Raw genomic sequence first — 16,777 nt, forward strand, 5'->3', positions numbered from 1 at the left:
CAATCACAGTGTAAAAGCAGGTGAGCTGGTTCTTCTCTTTGTGTCCATTTTCTGGTGTTTTGTGGTGGAAAACTAAGCGTGTCTACCCATAGATAGACAGATTAGATTTTTTTTGTAAAGTTTGCATTAAATTGCCAATTCCTCATAGCCAATGCTCCAGTGTTAAATCAACACTGAGTGTTAAATTTAACACTGTTCCAGTGTCCATACGAGTACACACTTTCAGTGTTAAATTAACACACTCCTTATTGTAAAGCCTTATTTGCATATTTCCCAGAGTGCATTTTAAAGAATTGTAGTTACCACAATTTGCTACACGGAACCCAAAACGGCTGCATGCGTGTGCCATCGTGCGCTATCGTGCATACATTTATTTTGTCCCCCTACACCAAACGCAATCACGACACGCAGGTTAAAATATCAAAACAAACTCTGAACCAATGACATTAATTTGGGGACAGGTCAAAAAGCGTTAAACATGTATGGCAATTTAGCTAGTTAGCTTGCACTTGCTAGCTAATTTGTCCTATTTAGCTATCTTGCTGTTGCTAGCTAATTTGTCCTGGGATATAAACATTCAGTTGTTATTTTACCTGAAATGCACAAGGTCCCCTACTCCGACAATTAATCCACACATAAAACGGCCAACCAAATCGTTTCTAGTCATCTCTCCTCCTTCCAGGCTTTTTCATCTTTGAACTTATATGGTGATTGGCATCTACACTTTTACCACGACAACCGGCAAAATATTTCGTCTTTCAATCACCCACGTGGGTATAACCAATGAGGAGATGGCACGTGGGTACCTGCTTCTATAAACCAATGAGGAGATGGGAGAGGCAGGACTTGCAGCGCGATCTGCGTCAGAAATAGAAAGGAGTTTTATTTTAGCCCTTGTCATCGCCGACGCTCGTTGGCGCGCGAGAGCAGTGTGGGTGCAATAATTGAATAACATGGATTTCTACATTTATTTTGCGGCGCACGCGACGTGTCCTGTCTGGTCAGCATGTTAGTTCTTGCATTCATTCAATTTCAGGGTGTGTGGCCTTCACCAAGTGAGTTCCTCTTATCTCAGGACTAGCAGCCTGTCCATGAGGTGTACTTGTACATCAAGCTACCTTGCGCTACAGAAACAGGATTTAAGCTCCTGTCCCGACCATTCTGGCTCAAACAAGGCTTAAGATAGATTTACTGTATCTCAGTATTTAATTTATACAGTATGGGGGTTATTTAATCCGGTGGGCATAAACATAACATCATGTCAGCATAAAGGGCAATAAAGACAATAGCAGACACAAAGATAATAGGAGAGAGTGAAAGGGGGTTTCTTGCTTTCATACACAATGTGTGGTCAATGTCATTGTGTAAAATTACCACTGGAGACTAGCAGTAGATTACAGTATGGCTCTAGCTACGGTGCCTTGGGAAAGTATTCAGACCCTTTTCTCAGTACTTTTGTTGAAGCGCATTTGGCAGCTATTACAGCCTCGAGTCTTCTTGGGTATGACACTGCAAGCTTGGAACACCTGTATTTGAGGAGTTTCTCACATTCTTTTTTGCAGATTCTGTCAAGCTCTGTCAGGTTGGATAGGGAGCGTAGCTGCACAGCTATTTCAGGTCTCTCCAGAGATGTTTGATTTGGTTCAAGTCCGCGCTCTGGCTGGGCCACTCAAGGACATTCAGAGACTTGTCCCGAAGCCACTCCTGCGTTGTCTTGGCTGTGTGCTTAGGGTCGGTGTCCTGTTGAAAGGTGAACCTTCGCCACAGTCTGAGGTCCTGAGCGCTCTGGAGTAGGTTTTCATCAAGGATCTCTCTGTTCTTTGCGCCGTTCATCTTTCCCTCGATCCTGACTAGACTCCCAGTCCCTGCCGCTGAAAAACATCCCCACATCAAGATGCTTCCACCACCATGCTTCACCATAGGTATGGTGCCCAGTTTCCTTGAGACATGACGCTTGGCATTCAGGCCAAAGAGTTTAATCTGTTGTTTCTCAGGGCGTGAGAGTCTTTAGGTGCCTTTTGGCAAACTCCAAGCCGGCTGTCATGTGCCTTTTTACTGAGTGGCATCCGTCTGGCCCACTCTACCATAAAGGCCTAATTGGTGGAGTGCTGCAGAGATGGTTGGCCTTCTGGAAGGTTCTCCCATCCCCACAGAAGAACTCTAGAGCTCTGTCAGAGTGACCATCAGGTTCTTGCTCACCTCCCTGACCAAGGCCCTTCTCCCCCGATTGCTCAGTTTGGCCGGGCGGCCAGCTCTATTAAGAGTCTTGTTGGTTCCGAACCTCTTCCATTTAAGAATGATGGGGATCACTGTGTTCTTGGGGACCTTCAATGCTGCAGAAATGTTTTGGTACCCTTCCCACAGTTCTGTGCCTCAACACAATCCTGTCTCGGAGCTCTATGGACAATTCCTTCGACTTCATGGCTTGGTTTTTGCTCTGACATGCACTGTCAACTGTGGGACCTTATAGACTGGTGTGTGCCTTTCCAAATCATGTCCAATCAATTGAATTTACCACAGGTGGACTCCAATCAAGTTCTAGAAACATCTCAAGGATGATCAATGGACACAGGATGCACCTGAGCTCAATTTCGAGTCTCATAGCAAAGGGACTGAATACTTATGTAAATTAGATATTTCTGTATTTTGTTTTTAATACATTTGCAAAAATTCTACAAACCTGTTTACGCGTTGTCATTTATGGGGTGTAGATTGCAGAGTATTTTTATTTATTGAATACATTTTAGAATAAGGCTGTAACGTAACATAATGTGGAAACAGTCAAGGGTTGTGAATGCTTTCCAAAGGCACTGTAAATAGCACCCATCCTTTTGTTTCCCTACCAAGTTCTATATTTCCATCACCTTCATGAGGGGTGTTACCAATTGTTTGTCGCTCGCAGCTTGTGATGCTTACTGAAGCGTTAAAAACCACCACCTCTGGCTCTGCACAAGATCTCAGGCGTGCAGATCGCATATCTCTTTGACAAGAAACTGTTACCCCATCAACCCACAATCTAACCACACCAGACTCCATAGCTGTATTGTCAGCATGTTTACCACAAGATTTTTTCTCTCTTACTGTTAGCATTAGCAAACAGGTCTAATTTTCCTAATACAAACTTGACCTTGATAACTACAGAGTTTGCTGAGATGGCATGGCAGCGAACTAGTTGAGGTCAACATAAAGCATCTGAATTTCCAATTGGCGTCACCAGAAAATGCAGAGCAACACAACACAGAGCAATATAGTACAAGTTGGAAACTTTTCATTAGTCATTTCCGTACGGTCTGATCATGTGTTGATCAAAGTGTTGATCAGAGTGTTGTACACCACAGACTACAAAATAAAAAAAATAAAAATGTAATACCAGATGACAAGATGGCGCCGACAGAGATGGTCGCCTCACTTCAGGTCCTTACGAAACTATGCAGTAATTTGTTTTTTATGTTTTATTTCTTACATTGTTAGCCCAGCAAAGCTGAAGTGTTATTACATACAGCTGGAAAGAACAATTGGATATAAAAGCGACGTCAATTTACCAACATTACGACCAACAATACGACTTTCCCGAAGCGGATCCTTTGTTCGAACCTCCACCCTGGACATGGGATCTAATCCCAGAGGCCGACCCAAAACAATGCCGTCGCCGCAGTTCGAGGCAGACGGAGCGGCCTACTGGTCAGACTTAGAAGGCGAGCCCACCATCCACCACTTCCGAGCATATTACTCGCCAATGTCTAATCTCTAGACAACAAGGTGGACGAAATTAGCGCACGAGTTGCATTCCAGTTAGACATCAGAGATTGTAACATTCTCTGTTTCACGGAAACATGGCTCACTTGCGATATGTTGTCAGAGTCGGTACAGCCACCTGGTTTCTTTATGCATCGCGCTGACAGAAACAAACATCTCTCTGGTAAGAAGAAGGGCGGGGGTGTATGCCTTATGATTAACGACTCATGGTGTAATCATAACAACATACAGGAACTCAAGTCCTTTTTTTCACCTGACCTAGAGTTCCTTACAATCAAATGCCGACCGCATTATCACACAAGAGATCTCTTTGATTATAGTCACAGCCGTGTATATCCCCCCCAAGCAGATACCTCGACGGTCCTGAAAGAACTTCACTGGACTCTATGTAAACTGGAAACCATATATCCGTGCACGGAACCCAAACCGACTGCGCACGTGCGCCATCATGCGCGATCGTGCATACATTTATTTTGTCCCCTACACCAAACGCGATCACGACACGCAGGTTAAAATATCAAAACAAACTCTGAACCAATGACATTAATTTGGGGACAGGTCGAAAAACATTAAACATGTATGGCAATGTAGCTAGCTAGCTTGCACTTGCTAGCTAATTTGTCCTATTTAGCTAGCTTGCTGTTGCTAGCTAATTTGTCCTGGAACATACAGTGGGGGAAAAAGTATTTGATCCCCTGCTGATTTTGTACGTTTGCCCACTTACAAAGAAATGATCAGTCTATAATTTCAATAGTAGGTTTATTTGAACAGTGAGAGACAGAATAACAACAAAAAAATCCAGAAAAACGCATTTCAAAAATGTTATAAAATGATTTGCATTTTAATGAGGGAAATAAGTATTTGACCCCTCTGCAAAACATGACTTAGCACTTGGTGGCAAAACCGTTGTTGGCAATCACAGAGGTCAGACGTTTCTTGTAGTTGGCCACCAGGTTTGCACACATCTCAGGAGGGATTTTGTCCTACTCCTCTTTGCAGATCTTCTCCAAGTCATTAAGGTTTTGAGGCTGACGTTTGGCAACTCGAACCTTCAGCTCCCTCCACATATTTTCTATGGGATTAAGGTCTGGAGACTGGCTAGGCCACTCCAGGACCTTAATGTGCTTCTTCTTGAGTCACTCCTTTGTTGCCTTGGCCGTGTGTTTTGGGTCATTGTCATGCTGGAATACCCATCCACGACCCATTTTCAATGCCCTGGCTGAGGGAAGGAGGTTCTCACCCAAGATTTGACGGTACATGGCCCCGTCCATCGTCCCTTTGATGCGGTGAAGTTGTCCTGTCCCCTTAGCAGAAAAACACCCCAAAAGCATAATGTTTCCACCTCCATGTTTGACGGTGGAGATGGTGTTCTTAGGGTCATAGGCAGCATTCCTCCTCCTCCAAACACGGCGAGTTGAGTTGTCAAAGAGCTCCATTTTGGTCTCATCTGACCACAACACTTTCACCAGTTGTCCTCTGAGTCATTCAGATGTTCATTGGCAAACTTCAGACGGGCATGTATATGTATTCTTGAGCAGGGGGACCTTGCGGGCGCTGCAGGATTTCAGTCCTAAAAAGCGTAGTGTGTTACCAATTGTTTTCTTGGTGACTATGGTCCCAGCTGCCTTGAGATCATTGACAAGATCCTCCCGTGTAGTTCTGGGCTGATTCCTCACCGTTCTCATGATCATTGCAACTCCACGAGGTGAGGTCTTGCATGGAGCCCCAGGCCGAGGGATATTGACAGTTCTTTTGTGTTTCTTCCATTTGCGAATAATCGCACCAAATGTTGTCACCTTCTCACCAAGCTGCTTGGCGATGGTCTTGTAGCCCATTCCAGCCTTGTGTAGGTCTCCAATCTTGTCCCTGACATCCTTGGAGAGCTCTTTGGTCTTGGCCATGGTGGAGAGTTTGGAATCTGATTGATTGATTGCTTCTGTGGACAGGTGTCTTTTTTACAGGTAACAAGCTGCAGTTAGGAGCACTCCCTTTAAGAGTGTGCTCCTAATCTCAGCTCGTTACCTGTATAAAAGACACCTGGGAGCCAGAAATCTTTCTGATTGAGGGGTCAAATACTTATTTCCCTCATTAAAATGCAAATCAATTTATAACATTTTTGAAATGTGTTTTTCTGGATATTTTTGTTGTTATTCTGTCTCTCACTGTTCAAATAAACCTACCATTAAAATTATAGACTGATCCTTTCTTTGTCAGTGGGCAAACGTACAAAATCAGCAGGGGATCAAATGCTTTTTTCCCCCACTGTAAACATTGAGTTGTTATTTTACCTGAAATGCACAAGCTCCTCTACTCCGCCAATTAATCCACACATAAAACGGCCAACCGAATCGTTTCTAGTCATCTCTCTTCCTTCCAGACTTTTTCATCTTTGAACTTATATTGTGATTGGCATCTAAACTTTCAATGTATTACCACGACTACTGGCAAAACAGTTTGTCTTTCAATCACCCACGTTGATATAACCAATGAGGAGATGGCACGTGGGTACCTGCTTTTATAAACCAATGAGGAGATTGGAGAGGTAGGACTTGCAGCGCGATCTGCGTCAGAAATAGGAGTTCTATTTTAGACCTTGGCATCGCAGACGCTCGTTGGCGTGCGCGAGCAGTGTGCGTGCAATAATTGAATAACGTACTGCCAAATTCTTTAAAATGACGTTGAAGGTCGAGAAATGAACATACAGTTTTTTGGCAATAGCTCTGGTGGACATTCCTGCAGTCAGCATGCCAATTGCATGCTCCCTCAAAACTTGAGACATCTGTGGCATTGTGTTGTGTGACAAAACTATACATTTTAGAGTGACCTTTTATTGTCTCCAGCACAAGGTGCATCTGTGTAATGATCATGCTGTTTAATCAGCTTCTTGATATGCCACACCTGTCAGGTGGATGGATTATCTTGACAAAGGATAAACAGGGATGTAAACAAATTTGTGCACACATTTTGAGAGAAATAAGCTTTTTGTGCGTATGGAACATTTCTCGTATCTTTGATTTCATCTCATGAAACATGGTACCAACACTTTATATGTTGCGTTTATATTTTTGTTCAGTGTATAAACCATTATTCAGCCAAGCTTAATCAGCGTACAATTTGGCAAGCACAAATGACTATCTCATAATTTTAACCATAGCTATTTATTTTAATGTCTCTAAAAATGTTTCATTGATGGTTAAAGAAATTGACCCAAAGTGAGGTTTGTAAGGTTTTTTTGTTGATGTGAACAGTTTGGGAACCCATTTTGACACTGTGCTTGGGCATGAGACCCCAGATTTTTATTGCAGAGTTGTGTCAATGAGGTGGTAGGTTTTCAATTGGCTAACACTTATCAGTGTAACTTTAACATTTGTAACAAGCATGGTAACAAGCATTCGTTGTTACACCCCTGTAATTTCAGACTGCAATTACCACCAGTTACATGTTATTACAGTGTAACTATGAATTGTTACAATTAATTACAATACTTGTTACAGTGTAATTACAATGTAATTAGGACCCCTTATAAATTAAGTGTTACCAAGAGTTTATATTTTGCAATCATATCACACAAAGGATGACTTGAAAATTGACCTGACATGTTGACAATGTTGCTCTGCAAAGACTCCAGTAGGTGGCAGCATGACCTTAAGCACAAATTTCTATCATTCTGGGTGAGTTTTCTTTTTTTCAGGTCTCAAGTGTTAATGTCACTACAGTGAAATGCCTTTATTGCTAACTCAAAACCCAACAATGCAATAATCAATAACAATGTATTACTAGAAAAAAAATCACACGATAAATAAGAATAAAAAATATGAAATACACAATAAAGTAAGTAAGTAATGTTTTAAAAAGTCTGTTCCAATAACATATGTACGATGTGCAGGGATACTGGAGTGCTGGAGGTAGGTATGTATAGAGGTAAGGTGACTAGGCAACAGGATATAAGATAAACAGAGTAGCAGTAGCTTGTATGTGATTGGGTGTGCGGGTGTGTAGAGTCAGTATAAATGTGCATATTATGTGTGATCGAAAAAAATGACGGAGTGTGTGTGTGTGTGTTGGAGTGACAGTGTGTGTGTGAGTGTGTAGGGCCCTGTGAGCGTGTGTGTGTGTGTGTGTGTGTAACGGTTTTGACTTGAGGTTATAATTTATAGGGGTGCCAGGTAGGTTGTGCCTACCAGAGAAAATATTAGTTTCTCCTTTTAGTTTGATAGGGAATGAGTCCCATCTGGTCCGTCAAGTCTACACCAATACAAAGGACTCATGTAAATGTCAGGATGGAAATACACTTTTCATGAACCCTTAAAACAATGGAAATAACTTCAAAACAACTGTATTCTTTTGCGTGGATGTATTAACAACGTAAATGATCACACACACACAACAATAAGGAGCTTTAAACAGCTCTGGTTCCTTCAGAAATGTCCTGTACCTCGGGCCTAAAAAGAGTCCAGCCCGGTAAACAAGTTCAGGGAACTCAAGTGACCTTAGTCACGCAATGTTTGTCCGTCATACAGTGTAGCGTAAACCCAGTGTCAATCATACAATGAAAAGAACAAACATTTTACCACACATTTCAATAAATCCTCAACTACAACTAACTACATAAATCATCACAGTATACATCACACCCAAAACAAATGAAATACCGTATACAAAAAAGGTTGTAGTCAGTCGGTCAGTCAGAGAAGCCAATCCGCAGACAGATCTCCAGCGGAGAAAGGCCACGAAAACCAACGGAGAGGTGTAGTCCACAGACGCAAAGAGTGGATCCGATCCTGGGTAGATTTTCTATTAGGCTACACAAAGCACACTTTTACAGCAACGCAACAACAGAAGAGAGAAGCTTCAGAACTGAGGGTCGAACACATCCTCATTCATGTTTCCATCACAACTCCTCTTTTGCGCAGCTGATGCTGGCTATTTAATTGGGAATTAAAGGGGAAGCGCTCTATTGGAAGAAGCACTAATTAATTGGGAATTAAAGGAAAAGCGCTCTATTGTAAGGAGAAGCACTGAGACGGTTCAGAAACATTCAGGGCCGTCACACAGTGTGTGTGTGTGTGTGTGTTGGAGTGACAGTGTGTGTGTGTGAGTGTGTAGGGCCCTGTGAGCGTGTGTGTGTGTGTGTGTGTGTGTGTGTGTGTGTGTGTGTGTGTGTGTGTGTGTGTGTGTGTGTGTGTGTGTGTGTGTGTGTTGGAGTGACAGTGTGTGTGAGTGTGTAGGGCCCTGTGAGCGTGTGTTTGTGTGTGTGTGTGTGTGTGTGTGTTGGAGTAACAGTGTGTGTGAGTGTGTAGGGCCCTGTGAGCGTGTGTGTGTGTGTGTGTGTGTGTGTGTGTGTGTGTGTGTGTGTGTGTGTGTGTGTGTGTGTGTGTGTGTGTTGGAGTGACAGTGTGTGTGAGTGTGTAGGGCTCTGTGAGCGTGTGTGTGTGTGTGTGTGTGTGTGTGTGTGTGTGTGTGTGTGTGTGTGTGTGTGTGTGTGTGTGTGTGTGTGTGAGTGTGTGTGTGTGTGTGTGTGTGTGTGTGTGTGTGTGTAGGGCCCTGTGAGCGTGTGTGTGTGTGTGTGTGTGTGTGTGTGTGTGTGAGTGTGTGTGTGTGTGTGTGTGTGTGTGTGTGTGTGTGTGTGTGTGTGTGTGTGTGTGTGTGAGTGTGTAGGACCCTGTGAGCGTGTGTGTGTGTGTGTGTGTGTGTGTGTGTGTGTGTGTGTGTGTGTGTGTGTGTGTGTGTGTGTGTGTGTGTGTGTGTGTGTGAGTGTGTAGGGCCCTGTGAGCGTGCATAGAGACAGTGCAAATACTGAAATAAAAGGTCAATAAAGATACGGGGTAAACTCAGTCCATGTACTGTAGCTATTTTGTTAGCTATTTATCAGTCGTATTACTGGGGATAGAAGCTGTTCCTGAGCCTGTTGGTACATCTTGCCGTGCAGCAGAGTAAATAGTCTATGGCTTGGGTGGTTGGGGTCTTTGTCGATATTCCAGGCCTTCTTTTCACATCCCCTAATATATTTCATCGACTGTCTGCATCTTGAGAGCTTTTTATTGTGTAGGCTAGATAAATAAGGCCCTATTCACCTTCATCTGATTGCCAGCAGACATTAGCCCCGTTGATACCTAGTGCTAACATGAGTCATTTGTCCTGATCTTGTCTACATTCTGATTATGCCCACATTTCCTGAAATATGTCAACACATGTCTCTGATCTGCTGTTGCATCTACACATGGTAGTAAACTGTGTCTCTTATCCGTCCACTATGTCTGCATTGTGATCATATTTTCTGGTCCGTCCCTTAATGCAAATAATTTCACAGCTATTCTTTCAAAATATTATTTCTTTATTGTTAAACATATATTTGTTACGACTTCCGCCGAAGTCGGTTCCTCTCCTTGTTTGGGCGACGTTCGGCGGTCGACGTCACCGGTTTTCTAGCCATCGCCGATCCACCTTTCATTTGTTTTGTCTTGTTTTCCCACACACCTGGTTTACATTCCCTCATTACTTGACGTGTATATAACCCTCTTTTCCCCCCATGTCTGTGTGTGGAATTGTTTGTTGTGAAGTGTATGTGCACTTCAGACTGGTTTGCGACGGGTTATTTCAACCCATATTTTGTTGTTCTGGGTGATTTTGCCTCATTAAACTGCTCTGGTTATTACCCAGTTCTGCTCTCCTGCGCCTGACTTCCCTGCAGCCAGTTACGCACCTCTTACAGTATTGATGTAATCACTCACCTATCAATGATTTTGTAGGGCGGAATAATTATCATTTAAAATGGTTTCCCTGTCCAGATCTGTCTACACTGCTTGTTGCTTCCTGACGACATACCCACCGGAGGTCATCAGGCAGATCTGATCACAATCAGATCACCTGTCACGGCTGTGATAAGGAGCGGACCAAGATGCAGCGTTTTCGTTCCACATATTTATTATAACCGTGAAACGTGATGCAATACATAAATATTTTAACTAACAAAAAACAACAAACCGTGACGCAGAGAGGAATACACACTACTCAAAAGATAATCACCCACAAACAACATGAAGAAACACCCTTACTAAATATGACCTCCAATTAGAGGCAACAAGTACCAGCTGCCTCCAATTGGAGGTCAACCCAATAAACCCCAACATAGAAATAGACAAACTAGAATGACAACATAGAAATAGAACACAAAAACACATCAACACCCCCGTCACGCCCTGACCACTCTACCATAGAAAATAACAACTTATTATGGTCAGAATGTGACATCACCATTTGTCTTGACTGTCTACGACTGTCTGAAAACGTGGGCACAATCAGAATGTGGACAAGATCAGGGTAAAGGACACAAGTTAGAACTAGGTATAAAGGGGATCTTGTTGGTGTAACGTCTGCTTCCAACTCACACTCTCAAACACATATATCCCCTGAACACAGCTCACTTTCCAGCCCACTGTAACGCCCTGGCCATAGAGAGGGGTTTTTGTTCTTTATTTTGGTTAGGCCAGGGTGTTACATTGGGTGGGCGTTCTATGTTCCTTTTTCTATGTTTTTGTATTTCTTTGTTTTGGGCCGTGTGTGTGTGTGTGTGTGTGTGTGTGTGTGTGTGTGTGTGGCTCCCAATCAGGCACAGCTGAAGCTCGTTGCTGCTGATTGGGAGTCACACATAAGGAGCATGTTTTTCCTTTGGGTTTGTGGGTAATTGTTTCTGTCAGTGTTTTGTACCAGACAGGACTGTTTGCTGTCGGTTTGCTCTTTTCTTGTTTTGTATAGTGTTCACGTTGTTTATATTAAAGTCTAATAATGAACACTAACTCCGCTGCACCTTGGTCCACTTCTTCAGACGACAGCCGTTACAGAATTACCCACCACCAAGGGACCAAGCAGCGGAAGAGGGAGGTCCGGGCGATGGAGGAGACGCCGGCCAGCAGACGGGGTCGCTGGCGTCGGTCGAGGAAACCCGGAAGACACCCCCAAGAATTTTTTTTGGGGGGGCTAATGGGGTGGTCCGGAAGGGCAGAGGAGGAGCCCAGACCACTGCTCTCGTGGGGGATGACGGCAGAGGAGGAGACGCAGATGAGGTGGTTTATTGAGGACCTGCTGAAGGAAGATCTGGAGGAGGAGCCATGGGAGGCGGAGTTGCGCGCTGTGTCGCCAGTGCGTCCGCACAGCCCGGTGCGTCCGGTGGACATGCCCAGCACATGCCGTGCTAGGAAGGGCATCCAGCCAGGACGAGTGGCAAAACCGGCTCCACGCTTCAGTTCACTAGTGCGTGTTCACAGTCCTGTCTGGCCCGTCCCTGCTCCCCGCACCAAGTCCACAGTGCATGTCCCCAGTCCTGTCCGGTCCGTCCCTGCTCCCCGCACCAAGCCCAAGGTGCGTGTCCACAGTCCTGTCCGGCCCGTCCCTGCGCCCCGCACCAAGCCCAAGGTGCGTGTCCCCAGCCCTGCCAGTCAGCAGTCGTCAGAGCTGCCCGCCAGTCAACAGTCGCCAGAGCTGCCCGCCAGTCAACAGTCGCCAGAGCTGCCCGCCAGTCAACAGTCGCCAGAGCTGCCCGTCAGTCAACAGTCGTCAGAGCTGCCCGCCAGTCAACAGTCGCCAGAGAGGTCAGACTGCGCTGAACTGCCGGAGTGGCCAGACTGCGCTGAACTGCCGGAGTGGCCAGACTGCGCTGAACTGCCGGAGTGGCCAGACTGCGCTGAACTGCCGGAGTGGCCAGACTGCGCTGAACTGCCGGAGTGGCCAGACTGCGCTGAACTGCCGGAGTGGCCAGACTGCGCGGAACTGCCGGAGTGGCCAGACTGCGCCGAACTGCCGGAGTGGCCAGACTGCGCGGAACTGCCGGAGTGGCCAGACTGCCCCGAACTGCCGGAGTGGCCAGACTGCCCCGAACTGCCGGAGTGGCCAGACTGCCCCGAACTGCCGGAGTGGCCAGGGAAGCCCGCCAGCCCGGTGAGTCCTGTGCCTACGCCTAGGGACAGGCCTCTGTCATGTCTCCCCAGCCTGGTGAATCCTGGGTCAGTGCCGTCGGAGCAGCCAGGGTTGCCCGCCAGCCGGGCGCAACCATCGCCGCCCGCAAGCCGGGAGCAGCCAGGGTCGCCCGCCAGCCGGGCGCAACCATCGCCGGCCGCCAGCCGGGCGCAACAAGGGTCGCCCGCCAGCCGGGCGCAACCATCGCCGCCCGCCAGCCGGGCGCAGTCAGCGTCACCCACCAGACCTTCGGCACGGCCAGGTGCGCCACCTAAGAGGGCGACGTCAAGGGTGGAGCAGAGGCCACGTCCCGCACCTGAGCCGCCGCCGTAAGAAGGCCCACCCGGACTCTCCCCTTCAGAGTCAGGTTTTGCGGCCGGAGTCCGCACCTTTGGGGGGGGGGTACTGTAACGCCCTGGCCATAGAGAGGGGTTTTTGTTCTTTATTTTGGTTAGGCCAGGGTGTTACATTGGGTGGGCGTTCTATGTTCCTTTTTCTATGTTTTTGTATTTCTTTGTTTTGGGCCGTGTGTGTGTGTGTGTGTGTGTGTGTGTGTGTGTGTGTGGCTCCCAATCAGGCACAGCTGAAGCTCGTTGCTGCTGATTGGGAGTCACACATAAGGAGCATGTTTTTCCTTTGGGTTTGTGGGTAATTGTTTCTGTCAGTGTTTTGTACCAGACAGGACTGTTTGCTGTCGGTTTGCTCTTTTCTTGTTTTGTATAGTGTTCACGTTGTTTATATTAAAGTCTAATAATGAACACTAACTCCGCTGCACCTTGGTCCACTTCTTCAGACGACAGCCGTTACAGAATTACCCACCACCAAGGGACCAAGCAGCGGAAGAGGGAGGTCCGGGCGATGGAGGAGACGCCGGCCAGCAGACGGGGTCGCTGGCGTCGGTCGAGGAAACCCGGAAGACACCCCCAAGAAAATTTTGGGGGGGGGCTAATGGGGTGGTCCGGAAGGGCAGAGGAGGAGCCCAGACCACTGCTCTCGTGGGGGATGACGGCAGAGGAGGAGACGCAGATGAGGTGGTTTATTGAGGACCTGCTGAAGGAAGATCTGGAGGAGGAGCCATGGGAGGCGGAGTTGCGCGCTGTGTCGCCAGTGCGTCCGCACAGCCCGGTGCGTCCGGTGGACATGCCCAGCACATGCCGTGCTAGGAAGGGCATCCAGCCAGGACGAGTGGCAAAACCGGCTCCACGCTTCAGTTCACTAGTGCGTGTTCACAGTCCTGTCTGGCCCGTCCCTGCTCCCCGCACCAAGTCCACAGTGCATGTCCCCAGTCCTGTCCGGTCCGTCCCTGCTCCCCGCACCAAGCCCAAGGTGCGTGTCCACAGTCCTGTCCGGCCCGTCCCTGCGCCCCGCACCAAGCCCAAGGTGCGTGTCCCCAGCTGGGGACACGCACAGCTGAAGCTCGTTGCTGCTGATTGGGAGTCACACATAAGGAGCATGTTTTTCCTTTGGGTTTGTGGGTAATTGTTTCTGTCAGTGTTTTGTACCAGACAGGACTGTTTGCTGTCGGTTTGCTCTTTTCTTGTTTTGTATAGTGTTCACGTTGTTTATATTAAAGTCTAATAATGAACACTAACTCCGCTGCACCTTGGTCCACTTCTTCAGACGACAGCCGTTACACCCACTTTCCAGCTCACACTCTCAAACACATAGACGAGACAGCCTATAGGGAGGACGTCAGAGACCTGGCCGGGTGGTGCCAGAATAACAACCTCTCCCTCAACGTAACCAATACTAAGGAGATGATTGTGGACTACAGGAAAAGGAGGACCAAGCACACCCCCATTCTCATCGATGGGGCTGTAGTGGAGCAGGTTGAGAGCTTCAAGTTCCTTGGTGTCCACATCAACAACAAACTAGAATGGTCCAAACACACCAAAACAGTCATGAAGAAGGCACGACAAAGCCTATTCCCCCTCAGGAAACTAAAAAGATTTGGCATGGGTCCTGAGATCCTCAAAAGGTTTTACAGCTGCATCACTGCCTGGTATGGCCATTGCTCGGCCTCCGACCGCAAGGCACTACAGAGGATAGTGCGTACGGCCCAGTACATCACTGGGGCTAAGCTGCCTGCCATCCAGGACCTCTTCACCAAGCGGTGTCAGAGCAGAGCCCTAAAAGTTGTCAAAGACCCCAGACCCCAGCCACCCCAGTCATAGACTGTTCTCGCAAGCGGTACCGGAGTGCCAAGTCTAGGACAAAAAGGCTTCTCAACAGTTTTTACCCCGAGCCATAAGACTCCTGAACAGGAATGGCTACCTGGACTATTTGCATTGTATGCCCCCCCAACCCCTCTTTTACGCTGCTGCTACTCTCTGTTTATCATATATGCATAGTCCCTTTAACTATACATTCATGTACATACTACCTCAATTGGCCCGACCAACCAGTGCTGCCGCACATTGGCTAACCGGGCTATCTGCATTGTGTCCCGCAACCCGCCACCCACCACCCGCCAAACCCTCTTTTACGCTACTGCTACTCTCTGTTCATCATTTATGCATAGTCACTTTAACCATATCTACATGTACATACTACCTCAATCGGCCTGACTAACCGGTGTATGTAGCCTCGCTACTGTATATAGCCTCGCTACTGTATTTAACCTCGCTACTGTTATAGCCTCGCTACTGTATATAGCCTCTCTACTGTATATAGCCTCGCTACTGTATATAGCCTCGCTACTGTATATAGCCTCTCTACTGTATATAGCCTCTCTACTGTATATAGCCTCGCTACTGTTATAGCCTCGCTACTGTATATAGCCTTGCTACTGTTATAGCCTCGCTACTGTATATAGCCTCGCTACTGTTATTTTTCACTGTCTTTTTACTGTTGTTTTATTTCTTTACTTACCTATTGTTCACCTAATTCCTTTTTTACACTATTGGTTAGAGCCTGTAAGTATTCAGCATTTCACTGTAAGGTCTACACCTGTTGTATTCGGCGTACGTGACAAATACACTTTGATTTGATTTGATCCCCTGAACGCAGCTCACTCTCCAGATCCCAATCACCTGAATTCTGATCACCTGTTCACACACCTGTATGTCATTTACACACACTATTTAATTCAGTTCATTGCACCCCATCATTGTGTGGTATTGTTTATTTTTGTACACATTCTATTAGGAGTACTGTTCATTTCCATATTAGTCCTCCCGTGTATCGTAGTTTTTTTTGCCTATTCCCTGCCTGTACTTTTGCCTATCAGTTTTCCTGTCATCAACCTCTTGCCTGATCTCCCGGACTACGTTGTTAGCCTTTTCCCTGGCTGAACTGTTGCCTTTTTGGATTCCCTGTGTATGACCTTCTGCCTGCCCATGGATCCAGCTACCTGCCTCCTCCTGTGTATGACCTTCTGCCTGCCCCTGGATCCAGCTACCTGCCTCCTCCTGTGTATGACCTTCTGCCTGCCCCTGGACCCAGCTACCTGCCTCCTCCTGTGTATGACCTTCTGCCTGCCCCTGGATCCAGCTACCTGCCTCCTCCTGTGTATGACCTTCTGCCTGCCCCTGGATCCAGCTACCTGCCTCCTCCTGTGTATGACCTTCTGCCTGCCCCTGGACCCAGCTACCTGCCTCCTCCTGTGTATGACCTTCTGCCTGGACCCAGCTACCTGCCTCCTCCTGTGTATGACCTTCTGCCTGCCCCTGGATCCAGCTACCTGCCTCCTCCTGTGTATGACCTTCTGCCTGCCCCTGGACCCAGCTACCTGCCTCCTCATGTGGTCCTTTTCTAAATAAACACCTACTGCGCCCTGCGCTTGAAACCAGCACTGTCTCCCATCATACTCAATACAGATAGCTTGCCATCGTCCATGTAAGATGCTGGGGAAAGGAAATTGAAAGTTTACGCCATAGCACATACAGTATTCATATTTGGTAGTTGAGCAGTGCCGTTATCACATTGTACATGCCGGATTATTGCGCTGGACTTTGTAGAGACATGTCATAATGAAAGTAATTTCAGCAGCAAATCGAAACTTAACGAAAACAGAGAGCAAGCTTTCAGTTTCATTTCTCTCTTCTTTTTGTATCTCTAGCAACAGAGG

This window comes from Salmo trutta, chromosome 17 (genome assembly GCF_901001165.1).
Source record: "Salmo trutta chromosome 17, fSalTru1.1, whole genome shotgun sequence".
Classification (NCBI taxonomy): Eukaryota; Metazoa; Chordata; class Actinopteri; order Salmoniformes; family Salmonidae; genus Salmo; species Salmo trutta.